Source organism: Chlorocebus sabaeus, chromosome 22 (genome assembly GCF_047675955.1).
Source record: "Chlorocebus sabaeus isolate Y175 chromosome 22, mChlSab1.0.hap1, whole genome shotgun sequence".
NCBI lineage: Eukaryota > Metazoa > Chordata > Mammalia > Primates > Cercopithecidae > Chlorocebus > Chlorocebus sabaeus.
Window position 1 is genome coordinate 69,439,657 of NC_132925.1, and position 13,112 is coordinate 69,452,768.

A 13,112-nucleotide genomic window follows, 5' to 3' on the forward strand; every position below is an offset into this window, starting at 1 on the left:
TGAGTTGTATTCCAGGGAATAGATGTACCACAGTTTGTTTAACCATTCACCCATTGAAGGACATCTGGGTTGTCTTCAGTTTTGGGGTTATTATGAATGAAGCTGCTATAAACATTTATGCACAGGTTTTTGTGTGAACATAAGTTTTTATTTCTCTGGGATAAATGCCCAAGAATTCCAGAGTTGTATGATAATTGCATATTTTGTTTTTAAGGAAACTACCAAACTGTTTTTCAGAGTGGCTCTAGTATTTTACATTCTCATCAGCAACATATGGCTGATCTGGTTTTCCAGAACTTCTACATCATTTAGTGTTGTCACTATTTTTTTATTTTAGCCATTCTGACATGTAGTGTAGTAATATTTCATTGTGGTTTTAATTGAGATTTCACTAATTAATGAATAATGAACCTCTTTTCTTGTGATAATTTGCCATATGTATATCCTTTTCAGTGAAATGTCTTCTTTATTTCTTTTACCCATTTTCTACTGAATTGTTTATTTAATGCAGTTTTCTGAGTTCTTTATATATTCTAGTTGCTAGTCCTTTCTCAGATAAGTGATTTGCAAACATTCTCTCTCAGTACGTAGCTTCTATTTTTCTTCTTTTACAGAGAAAAGTTTTTTTTTATTTTACAGAGAGAAGTTTTATTCTTTTACAGGGAAAAGTTTTTTGTTTTACACGAATGAGATCCAATGTATAAATTTTTCCTTTTATGAATCATGATTTTGATGTCAAGTCTAAGGATTTTTTGCCCAGTTTTAAATAGGCATTCCACATTTAAGTCCATTGATACATTATAAGACAAATTTTAATATAAAGTGAAACTTAGTTCTTTTGTTTGTTTCTTAACTTATAGATGTCCGATTGCTCTAGTATTATTTGTTGAAAAAACTTATCTTTTTGTTCCATTGAATTGTTTATTTATCTTTGTCAAAAGTCAGTTAAGTATATTTTTGTGGATCTATTTTTGCTTTCTGTTCTGTTTCATTAATCTATGTATTTCTCAACCAATACCACACAGTTTTGATTTCTATAGCTATAAAATAGGTCTTGAAATTGGGTAAACTCATTCTTTTCAAAATTGTCTTAGTTATCCTCCTTTATTTCTTTGGAAAATAATTAAAATATGCTTGTCTATTTCTATAAAATTGTGTTTATACATTTCTGAAATATTTATTCTATATACATTTAAGATCACATCAGACAGTGTTGAGATTTTTGCTCAACTCTCAAGGATAATTTTTAAAACTTAAGAAGAGATAGAAAATCTATTGGATTTACCCATATTGTTGCTTAGCATGCTTTTCATTTCTTCCTTACTTTCCAAAGTTGGAATTTTCATTGTTTTCTTTCTGTTTAGAGAACTTATTTTAAGCATTTTAGGATTAGTCTTCTTGTGACAAATTCTTTTAGTTTTCCTTCATCTGATGATGTCATGATTTTTTCCTTCACTCCTGTAGGATATGTTACTGGATACAGACTTCTGAGTTGTTAGTTCTTTTCTTTCAGTATGAAAAATGTTATGTCATTTTCTGCTGGCTTCCATGGTCTCTCTGATGAGAAATCTACTGTCATTTTAATTAGTACCCACCCCTAAAGTAAGGTCTCAATTCTCTTTTGCTCCTTTCAAGATATTTTTCTTTCTCCTAAGTTTTCAGAACACTAAAACTTGGCTATGATGTCTCTTGGGGTGAATTTATTTATGTTTATCTTTTGAAGGTTTGCTTAGCTTCTGGAATGTATAGTTTCATCATTTTTTCAACAGATTGAGAAGTTGGGTCATTATTTCTTTTGCTACTTTTTCAGCCATGCCATCTTTCTTCTCTCTTATCAGGACTCCAAAGACATGAATGTTATATCCTTTCCATCATACCCCAAATCCTCAAGGACTTGTTACTTTTCAAAAATCTCTTTTCTTTCTGTTGTTCAGATGAAATCATTTATATTGTCCTACAATTCCATTGGGGTGACTAACTACAAACCTAATCAGTGAGGAGGTCTAGCATCCCCAGTGGGCCTTTGCTGTTATGGTGGAGTAGAGTCATAGTTGTCCATGCTGTTTGACTAGAGAAGAGTGATTATTGTCTAAAAGTTTTTGTCTTGCTAGGGTGCCTTGTTCTTGGTTATTTGTTTAGAGAGAGGAGGCTTTTGGGATTTTGTTGTTGTTTGTTTTATCTGTGCTCATTAGCATTTCTGAGCAACCAACTTCTTCAGCTGCTAGTATGCGATATATGAGGTAAAAAGAAATCCCAGGGAATTCACTACCATGTCGTTTCTCAACAACTACCATGTTGTTTTTCGGGCATTTTAAATATATAATATTTAGAGGATTTAGCTGTACTTAGCAAGAGGAATAGGGAAAATTACATCTCCTCCATATTCCTGGAAATAGAACTATTTTATTAATTTTAATATATATATTTGAAACATTTTTCTTCTCTGCCTCAAATACCATGTTCTTTATCTTTTTTACTATAGAACCTTGCAAAAATCCCATACTTTTCCCCACCAGTACTTATCACTAAAGAAAGCAGGCTCTATCCAGGTATTTATTCATAAAATTTGGAGGTTTTCCTTATCCATTAAGTATCAACTTACTTTTTCTTAGAATCCTTCTTTTTGTTTTTGAATTGGGGAATGGTTAGCATGAACTGCACCTGGCCAATTTTCTTATGCTTTTCTCTTTTATATAGGGAATATTTCTTTATCTGTGAAATTCAGATCTGTCTCAATGATATGATTTTATAAGGTGGCCTAATAAAAAGGGATATCACAAATTACTCATAATATCTGAAATAGGATATATTTCAGGTACATATTATGAGTACTATGGAACCACTGCTCAAGGCTTCTTTCCTACCATATAACACATTAAGCTCATTTCATATTTCGGAGTTGTCTTGACTGACTATTCCCTTTGTCTGAAGTGCTTTTTACCTAAATTTTTGCTAGACTGGGTTTTGCTCCTCATTTAAGTCTCAACTCAATGTCACCTCCTTAGAAATGTTGTTACTGACTTCCCAGTCTAAATTAAGCCATCCACAGTATGGTACTTATGATCCTAAATTATTTTCTTCATAGCATGTCTTAATATTTGAAATTACCTTATTAAGTTATTTGCATGCATTATATTCATTTTATCTTCTTCCTATAGAACATAAGTTTAATAAGGAAGGAACTTAGAATTTGAATGAATGAATGAAATAGCTAGTATGACACATACATAAAATAGTTTTATATTTACAATTAGTTTTGAAATTTTGAATTTGGGTGAAGAAGTGATGAAAAATATTATATGTGGAATTATCTTTCATTGATAGTCCTTATCTAATTGTATCATAAAGGGTTCATAATGTTTCTAGTATGATAATTTATTAAATACACATCAAGAAACAAACTCAGATTTTAGATACCAATACTATACTTTAAAAAGGGGGAGTTCTTATATAGTTCTAGCAGTAAATTCTAAGGTAAATCATTTTACATTTTTTATTCAAAATAGAAGATAATTGTTCTTTGGAATTTCAATGTACCTACATGGAAAAAAATGTTACTTTTTAGCCAAAAAATGTAGCATTGGTACAGAATATTTGGGAGATTAAAAAATGTTAGAGCAAGTAAACAGACTCTATTTTGAAATAATAACTTTGAGGAACACTTTTTGTGTTCTGGAGATTTTAGTTACCCACAGAATTTGTTTTTAACTTAAAATAGAGAATTTGGTTTAAGTGCCTCTGGTGTCTTTTTTAGAATTTGGATCATAGAGTGTCACCAGCACTCATGTTCAAGTATCCAAAAGGAAGAAGTTTAAGTGGAAATTTTCCTTATTCTTTAACCAATGTATCTATAGACTTTCTAATAGAAGAATGCTGTGCAAGAGCTCGGTGTAACAATCATGTTCATAAAAATAACATATTTCACATTGACATTTGTTCTTAATACCTTTTTCTTTTAGTGTTCATCGGGGTGCATAAGTGATAGAAGGATGTGTTTGCTAAGGCAATTACCCATTATTGTTGAGTGGTCTAGCAATCCCCTGAGTAAACTCATGCGTAATCTGTTTGTGCATAATATACTGTCTACAGTACTGTACCTACCCCTGCTGGGGGGAGAAAACATTTGGGACTTCTTGCTCATACTGTTTCCTCCTACACTGAATGACCTCTTTTCCCAATCCTACCTTCATCTCTCTATAGCCAAATCCAAACTGTCTTTCAGCATTAAAAGTTCAAGTGCTTTTAATGGCCACATAGAAAGTTATTTTTCCTTCTCTCACAACCCCTGAGACTTTATCAATACCCCTCATTATAGTTAGGTATAATACAGGTGAGACAATGTTTATGAACACATTTTATCCTATTAGATTCTAACTGTAATGAGGTGAACAACTAATGGGTTGCTGGCTGCCTTACATGCTCTGCCAACTGCTCCCTACTTTCTGATAGCTGACCTTCCATTCTTTTTTTTTTTTTTTTTAAGACCGAGTCTCACTCTGTTGCCCAGGCTGGAGTACAGTGGCATGATCTCGGCTCACTGCAACCTCTGCCTCCTGGGTTCAAGCGATTTTCCTGCATCAGCCTCCTGAGTTGCTGGGATTACAGGCACCCGCCACCACGCCTGGCTAATTTTTGTGGTTTTAGTAGAGATGGGGTTTCACCATGTTGGCCAGGCTGGTCTCAAATCCCGACCTCAGGCGATCTGCACACCTCAGCCTCCCAAAGTGCTAGGATTACAGGCATGAGCCACTGTGCCCAGCCTGATCTTCCATTCCACTCCTCCATTTCTCATATGCATGACCTGTGAAGAAGCAAATGTGCTCCAGCAACCAGGATCACATACCAAGCAACAGCATCTTGGGAAACAATGTTTGGTGATGGGTGGATGCTTGACCTGCTCCCTGGGTAACAGGGCCCGAAAAGAAAAAGGAAGAGAGATTGATTGTCTCTCTTCATGTAGCTCAGACTGTAAGATGTAGTGTTGAAAGTGAATCACATCATTCATCTGATCAAAACCCTCTCAGAGCTCCCATGATCCTTGGAAAAAAAACACACAGTTCTTCAAACAGCCTGCAAAGTCCTCTGTGACCTGTGTCCCCGTTAATTCTCACTTCTCACCTCTTAGTTATCACACTATCTGCTCTAGGCATGCTGGCTTCTATGCTGTTCCAATACCCCTGGAATTGGAACCTGAGACCTACTATAGACTAAATGTTTGTGTCCCCCTAAAATTCATATGTTGAAACCTGGTCTCCAATGTGATGGTATTTGGAGGTTGGGCCTTTGGGAGGTGATTAGGTTTCAGGTGGAGCCCCTAGGATTGGACTGGGGCTCTTAAAAAGGGATGAAAAAGAGCAGCCCTTACCAGGAACCCACGCATGCTGGCACCCAGACCTTGGACATTCAGCCTATGCAGCTGGGAAAACTGTTGTTAAAGTTACCCAGTTTGTGTAGTTTGCTATAGCAGCCTGAATAGGCTAACACAGAACCTTTGCCCTGGTTATTCCCTCTGTCCATGACCACCTTCACCAATGCACTGGCATGATCAAATCTCACATTTCTGATTCAAGCCTTTCTGCAAGTGTTGTCCTATCAATGAGGCCTATTCTGACATTCTGTTTAAAATCACAACCTCCCTTCTCTCCCCTCCCCTATTTATAGCATATTCAGTCCCCTTCATTCTATTCCAATCATTTATACCTTTAGCACTTAACACTTTTTAACATTGTTCTTTTCTTTTTCCTTTTTAAGACAGAGTCTTGCTCTGTTGCCCAGGCTAAAGTGTAGTGGCGTGATCTTGTCTCACTGCAACCACCACCTCCTGGGTTCAAGCAATTCTCATGCCTCAGTCTCCCAAGTAGCTGGGATTATAGGCATACACCACAATGCCTGGCTAATTTTTGTATTTTGGGTAGAGATGGGGCTTTGCCATGTTGGCCAAGCTGGTCTCGATTTCCTGGCCTCAAGTGATCTACCCGTTTTAGTCTCCCAAAATGCTGGGATTACAGGAGTCAGCCACTGCTCCCGGCCCTAACATTTTCCATATATCTTATTTCTGATGTCTATTGTTTGCTGTCTATTTCCACATACTAGGGTATAAGCTTGGTAAGGCCAGGTCTTTTTGACTTGTCTTCACTGCTGTCTGTATCCAAGTACCTAGAACAATGTTTGATATCATGAACATTCATAAATATCTGTTGAATAAGTAAATATGTAGCCACATCCTAGTGTATGATGAGGGGAGCAGAAAAAGTAGGTCTGAAGCTACAGAGAAGCATAAAGTATATGCATATATTTCCTCGGGCCCTTCTCTATCTCTGCTGTATTTATAATATAAACTCCCTCCTCTACTTAGGCCAGTTCTGAAAAATTACTATGGCTTGAACTAAGACTCTAATACATTTAAGAAGGCAAAAGCCGAGAGTCAAGTTTGTTTATTTCTATCTTTCAATTGCCCTCCCTTGATTTGTTGCAATGCCTTGCACACAATGCGTATATTTAAGTTAAGTTAATGAATGCAGCTTTGCTTAAATAAAATCTAACTTACTAAGATATTTGCTCCACACTAAGGAATTTTTATACTGCCACTGCTTATAGTCAGGAAATCACCCTGATGATGTATTTACTTGCCTGTGTTATCTTAGTCTAGTTTGCTATTAAATTGATTTCTGTACATTGCAGGTCAGTGTTTGTGGATCTTATTTTAGCATGTTGCAATCCACCTAATGACCCAATTCATGTGTTGGGTGGTGATCTCCATTTCTCTTCTGCTAAGATCTGTAATCAATATATCATCAGTGGGTAATCAGCGCATGTCTTTGCATAATGGTTTAGCATCAGTTTCACTGCAAAATCTGCTTGTGCATTTCAGAAAAGAGTCAACAACTCGAAGCCAAAGCATAACACCTCAGAGATGGTGCTGTATCCTTGAATAGGAAATTTTCTAAGACTAGATTACAAATATATAAAATACTAACATCACATTTGTAATGCCCAATTTCGTTCTTGAAAACAAAAACTGTAATACATCTTTTGTAAGAATTTTAGGATTAGAAATTATATTATAAAATACAAATGTTACTTAGTCCATCAAAGATGAGGATTTGGAAGAACCCAGATCAACTCAGAAAGCATTAGAACATCTTCCCTAAGTTTTCACTTTCTCTTTAGGTATTTCTGTTTGAGAAGATTTTTCCTCTTAAGTAAACATTTAAGACAACTCTTTCCTCTTCTTTCAAAGCACATAGTATGGAAGAAAGTTTCAAAGCAGTTGTGCTGAAAAAATTGGATATTTATATGCAAATAAGTAAACCTAAACCCAGACCTTAACCACAATTAATCAAAATGTATCATACACCTGAATGTAAAATGCAAAATTATAAAACTTCTAGGAAAGGATATAGGAGAAAATCTGTCTGACCCTGGGTTGGGTGATGAGTTTTTATATACAACACCAAAAGTAAAAAAGAAAAAAAATAAAACAATGAGCAAAAGATCTGAATACATATTTTAGTATAGAAGATAAACAGATGTCAAATAAACATATGAAAAGATGCCCATCAGTTATCATTAGGGAAAGGCGAATTAAACCAACAATAAGAAATGCCACACATATCATAATGGCTAAAATCCAAAAAAAATAACGATATCAATTAATGGTGAGAGTGAAGAGCAAAAGGAACTTTTCTTCAGTCCTAGTGAGAACACAGAGTGGTTCAACCAGTTTCAACCACAGTTTTGCAGTTTATTACAAAGCTAAACAAAGCCTTGTCCTATGATCCAGCAATTGTGCTCCTTGGTATTTATCAAACTTATTTGAAAAAACATGTCCATGTAGAAACTTGCACACAAATATTTATTGCAACATTATTCATAATCAACAAAACTCATATGCTCTTGAATAGATGAATGTATAATCAAACTGTGGTACAAGCATATAGTAGAATATTATTCAGTGATAAAAAGGAATGAGCTATCAAGCCATGTGAAGATATGGATCAGTATTAAATGCTATTGCTAAGTTAAAAAAAAAAACAGTCTGAAAAGGCTACATACTATATGATTCCAATTGCATGATATTCTGGAATAGGCAAAAGAATAGAAATGGTAAACCGATTAATGGTTGCCAAGGGTTTTGGAGAAGATGGGGAGAGGGTTCAATAACTAAAACACAAAGAATTTTTTAGTGCTGTGGACCTTTTCTGTATGATACTGTAATGGTGGATAGATGACACTATGTATTAGTTAAAAGCCATAGAAATTTACAGCACAAAGAGTGAGCTTTAATGTATGAAATTTTAAAAATAATTTAGGAGGTTAGAGAATCAAATGATAAAATGCAAAATGGGACAAAACTATCTGACTGAATTACAAATGTATAAAGCAGTCTCACTTGAAGGTGTTGGGAGAGAAAGGTTCTGATCTAAGTAACACTGAAAATAACTGGAATCTATAAGACTAAGGGCAAAAGGAACTGTATACAAGAACAGACTCCACTTGATAAAGTTAGTTCCTATGGTAATGTGGGCTAGCACTTCTGAAACCACTCGACATGCACACTGGAATGGAAAAATGAAAATTGATGACAAATATTGGGAACTAGATTTCTCTGTTGGACCAGGTTAGAGATAAGCAAGGGGAGAAAATTAGTATGGTCTATGTGGTAATGGATTAGAGATGGAGACATCAGTATAAACTCATATTTAATTTAATATAGACATAGATTGTTACATGTAGAATGCACATACATTTATATTTATATGAGTTAGTATACACACATATATTTCTTTGCTCTGTCAACTAAGAAGGTCTAGAACTGATGACATCCAAGTAACAATTAATACAATTAACATTCATATATTGGTTTTTTATATCATTCACTAATAAAAGGAAGCAGAATACATCCTTGGAGGAATGGCTTATTCTAGGGCTGGGGCAACAAATTTAGAAGATTAGTCTGGAGCATCTTGTAATGAAACGGGAGAGTTCTCTGACCCCTCTTGCAGGACTTGTGACAGAGATGTGGCTCATCTGTTCAGCTGTGCACACTCAAACCCATTACAGGGAGCGGAGCAAGCAGACGGGCAGGTGCGGGAGCCAGGAAGCATGCCCCTTGGCTCTGGCCCCATGGTAGCATCCAGGGGTGGGTGTCTGTGATTCCTGAAGCCCAAATGGGCAAGTATTAGAGTGCATTCTTTTAGCCTTGTTGTCTGCAGATGGCTTAAGTGTTAACCAGCTCAGTGTCCTCTTGGTACCCAGGTCCTTGTCTGGTGTCCAGGAAGAATCAGGTTGCACACAGACTTGAAGGATGGTGAATGCCAGGGTTTCAATGAGTGGTGGAGGTGACTCTCAGTGGGATGGATGCGGAACAGGAAGGGGGATGGAGTGGGAAGATGATCTGCCCCTGGAGTTTGACCGTCCAGTGGCCAATCTCCTCTCCGATCATCCCAAGCCAAACTCCTCTTGGTGTTCAGACACTCCCCTTTTCTCTTTCTCTGCCCGGCCATTCTGCTGTTCTTCTGCAATTTTGTTCATCTCCTCATGGAGCTGGGGGTTTGCGAGTTAAACAGGTACGGGATAGGGAGGTGTGACAGCTCAAAAGGCAACTTTTGGGTGTGAAGACAGGAATGCCCGTTCTTATTTAGGGCCACAAGTTTCCAGGCTTGAGGGCGGAGTCTTTGCTGGTTAACCGCTCTCTTCTACCCAGTATTCCCTGTCTCCTGTCCGTATCAGCAGTGCTACAAAGTAGAGGCTATGCTCAAAACACCCTCAATAATGGAGGTCTGTCAAAGGAACATGGGAGCCAACTGAAAAAGCTCTCAATGACCAAAGATAGAACAATTTAAGCAACAAAATAAAATAGTATTGGATTATAATGTAAAATACAAAATAAAAATCCATGGTTTTATATGAATAAATAAATGAATACATAAATATATGGAGGAGAAAGAACAAATCCCACGTGCAGAACAATTCCAAATAATTTATTTAGATACTCTACCCTCAAGGGGGAAGAGTACAACTGACCATTCCTCAAGAGTAGGCTGGGCATAATGACTTCCTTCTACAGAGTACAGTAAGGAAAGAAGGAAAAAATAATTTTACAACAAAAACTTGACAAACCTCCCTTTATCGAGGTGATCAAGGCTAATGTCAACAGTGAAAAGCCATACTACAAGTATATGGCCTTGATATAATGTGAGAAGAATCACACTGTGCCTCTTTGGTCTCCTCCCAAAACTCATGACTCCAATCTGCTCATAAGAAAAACTTCAGCCAACTCCCCATTGATGGATATTCTACAAAATACCTAACCAGAACTCCTTGAAATTGTCAAAGTCATCAAAAACAAGAAAAATTTGAAAACACTCACAGTAAAGAGGAGCCAAAGGAGGCATAACTATTAATACTAAAGGTAATGAGGTATCCTATATGAGATCCTGGAACAGAAAAAAGAACCTTTGGTTAATATTAAAACTACAAAAAATGAACAAAGTATGAAAAATGAATAAAGTATAAATGTTATTTAATAATAATATACCAATATTGGTTCATTAATTGTGATAAATATACCATATTAATGCAAAGATTTTAATAGTAGGGAAAATCGAGTGTGACATATTTGGGAACTCTGTACTGTCTTCCCAATTTTTCTGTAAATCTAATGCAATTCTAAAATAAAAAGCTTATTTTAAAAATGTAATGAGGAATTGGCTTCAAGTACAAAACTGTCTTCTTTAAAAGAGTAACATCTCCAATTCTATCTTCCTTGGCACTTGTAACTCTTTAGAGCATTTTACACCCACTACTAACTTTTAGTACCTACTACTCATGTTTGCCAATGCTGAATGACTTAACTATAATATAGGAACAAGCCACCTCTTTACTCTTAACTGCCACAATATACAAACACTGGCCAAAGAAAAAGGGAAAGGGAGAGAAATTCAAAGATGAAAGAGACCTAGACAAAAAGAAACATAACCACATTTACACTGGAAATGCCAGAGTCACCAATAATGACTTTAGGCAATACTGACTGTTCCTCAGCCATTGGTTGAATGTTTCTGCCAAGAGATGATGTTTCTGGAAATAAAGGGTGTATATCTCATAAACTCCCTGTTACACGCTTCAGTAGAATTCCTAAAAGACACTTAGGATTCCTTCGGAAAATGTAGCTTGCAGTTAGCCATTAATCAATCAATTTAGTGAAAAAAAAAAGTGCAATTGGGTTCTTCGGAAGTTAATCAGACACTAAGACAAATACTTCGGAATGAAGATAGTGTAAAGCCAACTACACTGGTGTACACCATCAATATATCTCAACTCAAAGTTGTCATCAATTATTCACGAATTCTAAGCCAGCTAAGCAGTTATGCTAAGATACAGATACTTTCAAAATTTTCCACTTATTAACAAGCAGTGTCAAATATGACAGCAGGTGTTTACTGCAGCTACTGAAAATACAAGTTTGAAGTGAGTCCCCTAAAGTTTCTTATTTTTATAGACACCATGTGATCTCTCCTGAGTTTTTGCAAAGAAAAAAACAGTGCATTCTGTCATCACTATTTAATTTCTGCCTCAAACAAAATGACCCCAAACACTCAATGGTAATAGCGTTTTACAACCAGAAATGGTGTAAACAGAATAAGGCATTGCTATTAAAAGCTATAGTCAGACTATGCTTTGTTACTCTTGCTGTAAAAATGCTCATTTTTCTTGTAGTAATCCAAGAGGATCTGAGGATTGAGAGTACAAGGACAGTTTTACATCAAGGCTCCAATAACCATGTGTGCAAATATTTACTTTGGTTTTGATACTTTCTTTGATTCCCAGGGGTATCTATCAACAGGCTTTACATATTACTGATCTATTGTAAATATTCTTTTGTATATCCAATATCAATAAATAATATTTTTAAAGTTTCTTTTTATTGGAGTGCCTATCATGTGCTAGAACCTGTGTCTTAACAAGGAAATACTTTGCTGCTGCATAATGCCATTAAGGACAAAGTTCTTTCTGCCCTTCTGCTCTAATATCCTGTTGGCTTATGTCCTCATGAACAAGAAATGACCACCTGCACCTCCAGGCATCACATTTATATTCTTGACAAGAGGGAGGGAATAATCAAGTGGAAAAAGTGTTTGCCTCTTGAGGTTTTGCCTTCTTATATAAGAAGGAAAACACTCCCTATCAGTGTTAGTCTCCTGTCTCATAAACCAGAACATTGTCACCTGCCCAGTCTTAAACCATCAGTGGTCAAGGGGAAGAAGATTATTTTATCCTGATTTGTTTTGACCAACTAGGATTCATCCTCTGGCCTGGGGTAGAAACGTATCCTTACTGAGACTATGCAATCTTTCTTTCATCATGAAAAAAATCAGAGTTTTGATTGGTGGAAATAAGAGTATTCTTGGTTGCCTTTAAAGCAGGCCAAAAAAACAGGGTCTGCCTCACAGTCCTAGACGCTAGTGGGAGAGAATTGGTCACTGTATGTGCAAATCCTTCAGGCTCTTCCATGGACTCTTGTGGGCTAATTATGGAACCATAGCAGAGCCAAGCTGAAGAAGGAGAGTGACTTGGATGACTCTCCCATTCCCTTACTCTATCAAGAAACTATATCCCAAAGCACCAGAAAGAGGGATATGGTGATGATGGTGCAAACAGTAACAACAACAATTAACATAATGGCAATGAGTCACATATGTATGGCACTTTGCCTGATACACAAAATCACATTTTAATTACACAGCCACCCTGAGAGGCAAGTGTTTTCAGCATTATGCATATTTTACAGTAGAGGGAACAGACTCAGAAAGGCTTATTAACTCATTCAAGATCACTATGTTGGGGTCCACCAAACGACCTCAGCTTTGATTATTCACCGAGAACTCACAGGACTCAACTATATGCTGATATAGTTGTACTATGATTTCTTACAGTGAAAGGATACAAGCAAAATCAGCTAAGTAAAACGTGCAAGGGGCAAAATCAGGAGGAGACCAGGTGCAAACTTCCAAGAGTCCTCTCCCAGTGGAACAATGCAGTATGTATTTAATTCCCCCAATAATGAATTGTGACAACAGGTATGGAATGTTGTCTTTCAGGGTGCTCAT

General features: G+C 36.4%; 1 long non-coding RNA gene across 1 annotated transcript in view; it reads right to left on the reverse strand.

Moving 5' to 3' along the window:
- LOC119625689 (uncharacterized) overlaps nucleotides 1–13,112 on the reverse strand; it is a 381,097-nt gene that overhangs the window by 37,516 nt on the left and 330,469 nt on the right. The gene's annotated exons all lie outside the window — the stretch shown is intronic.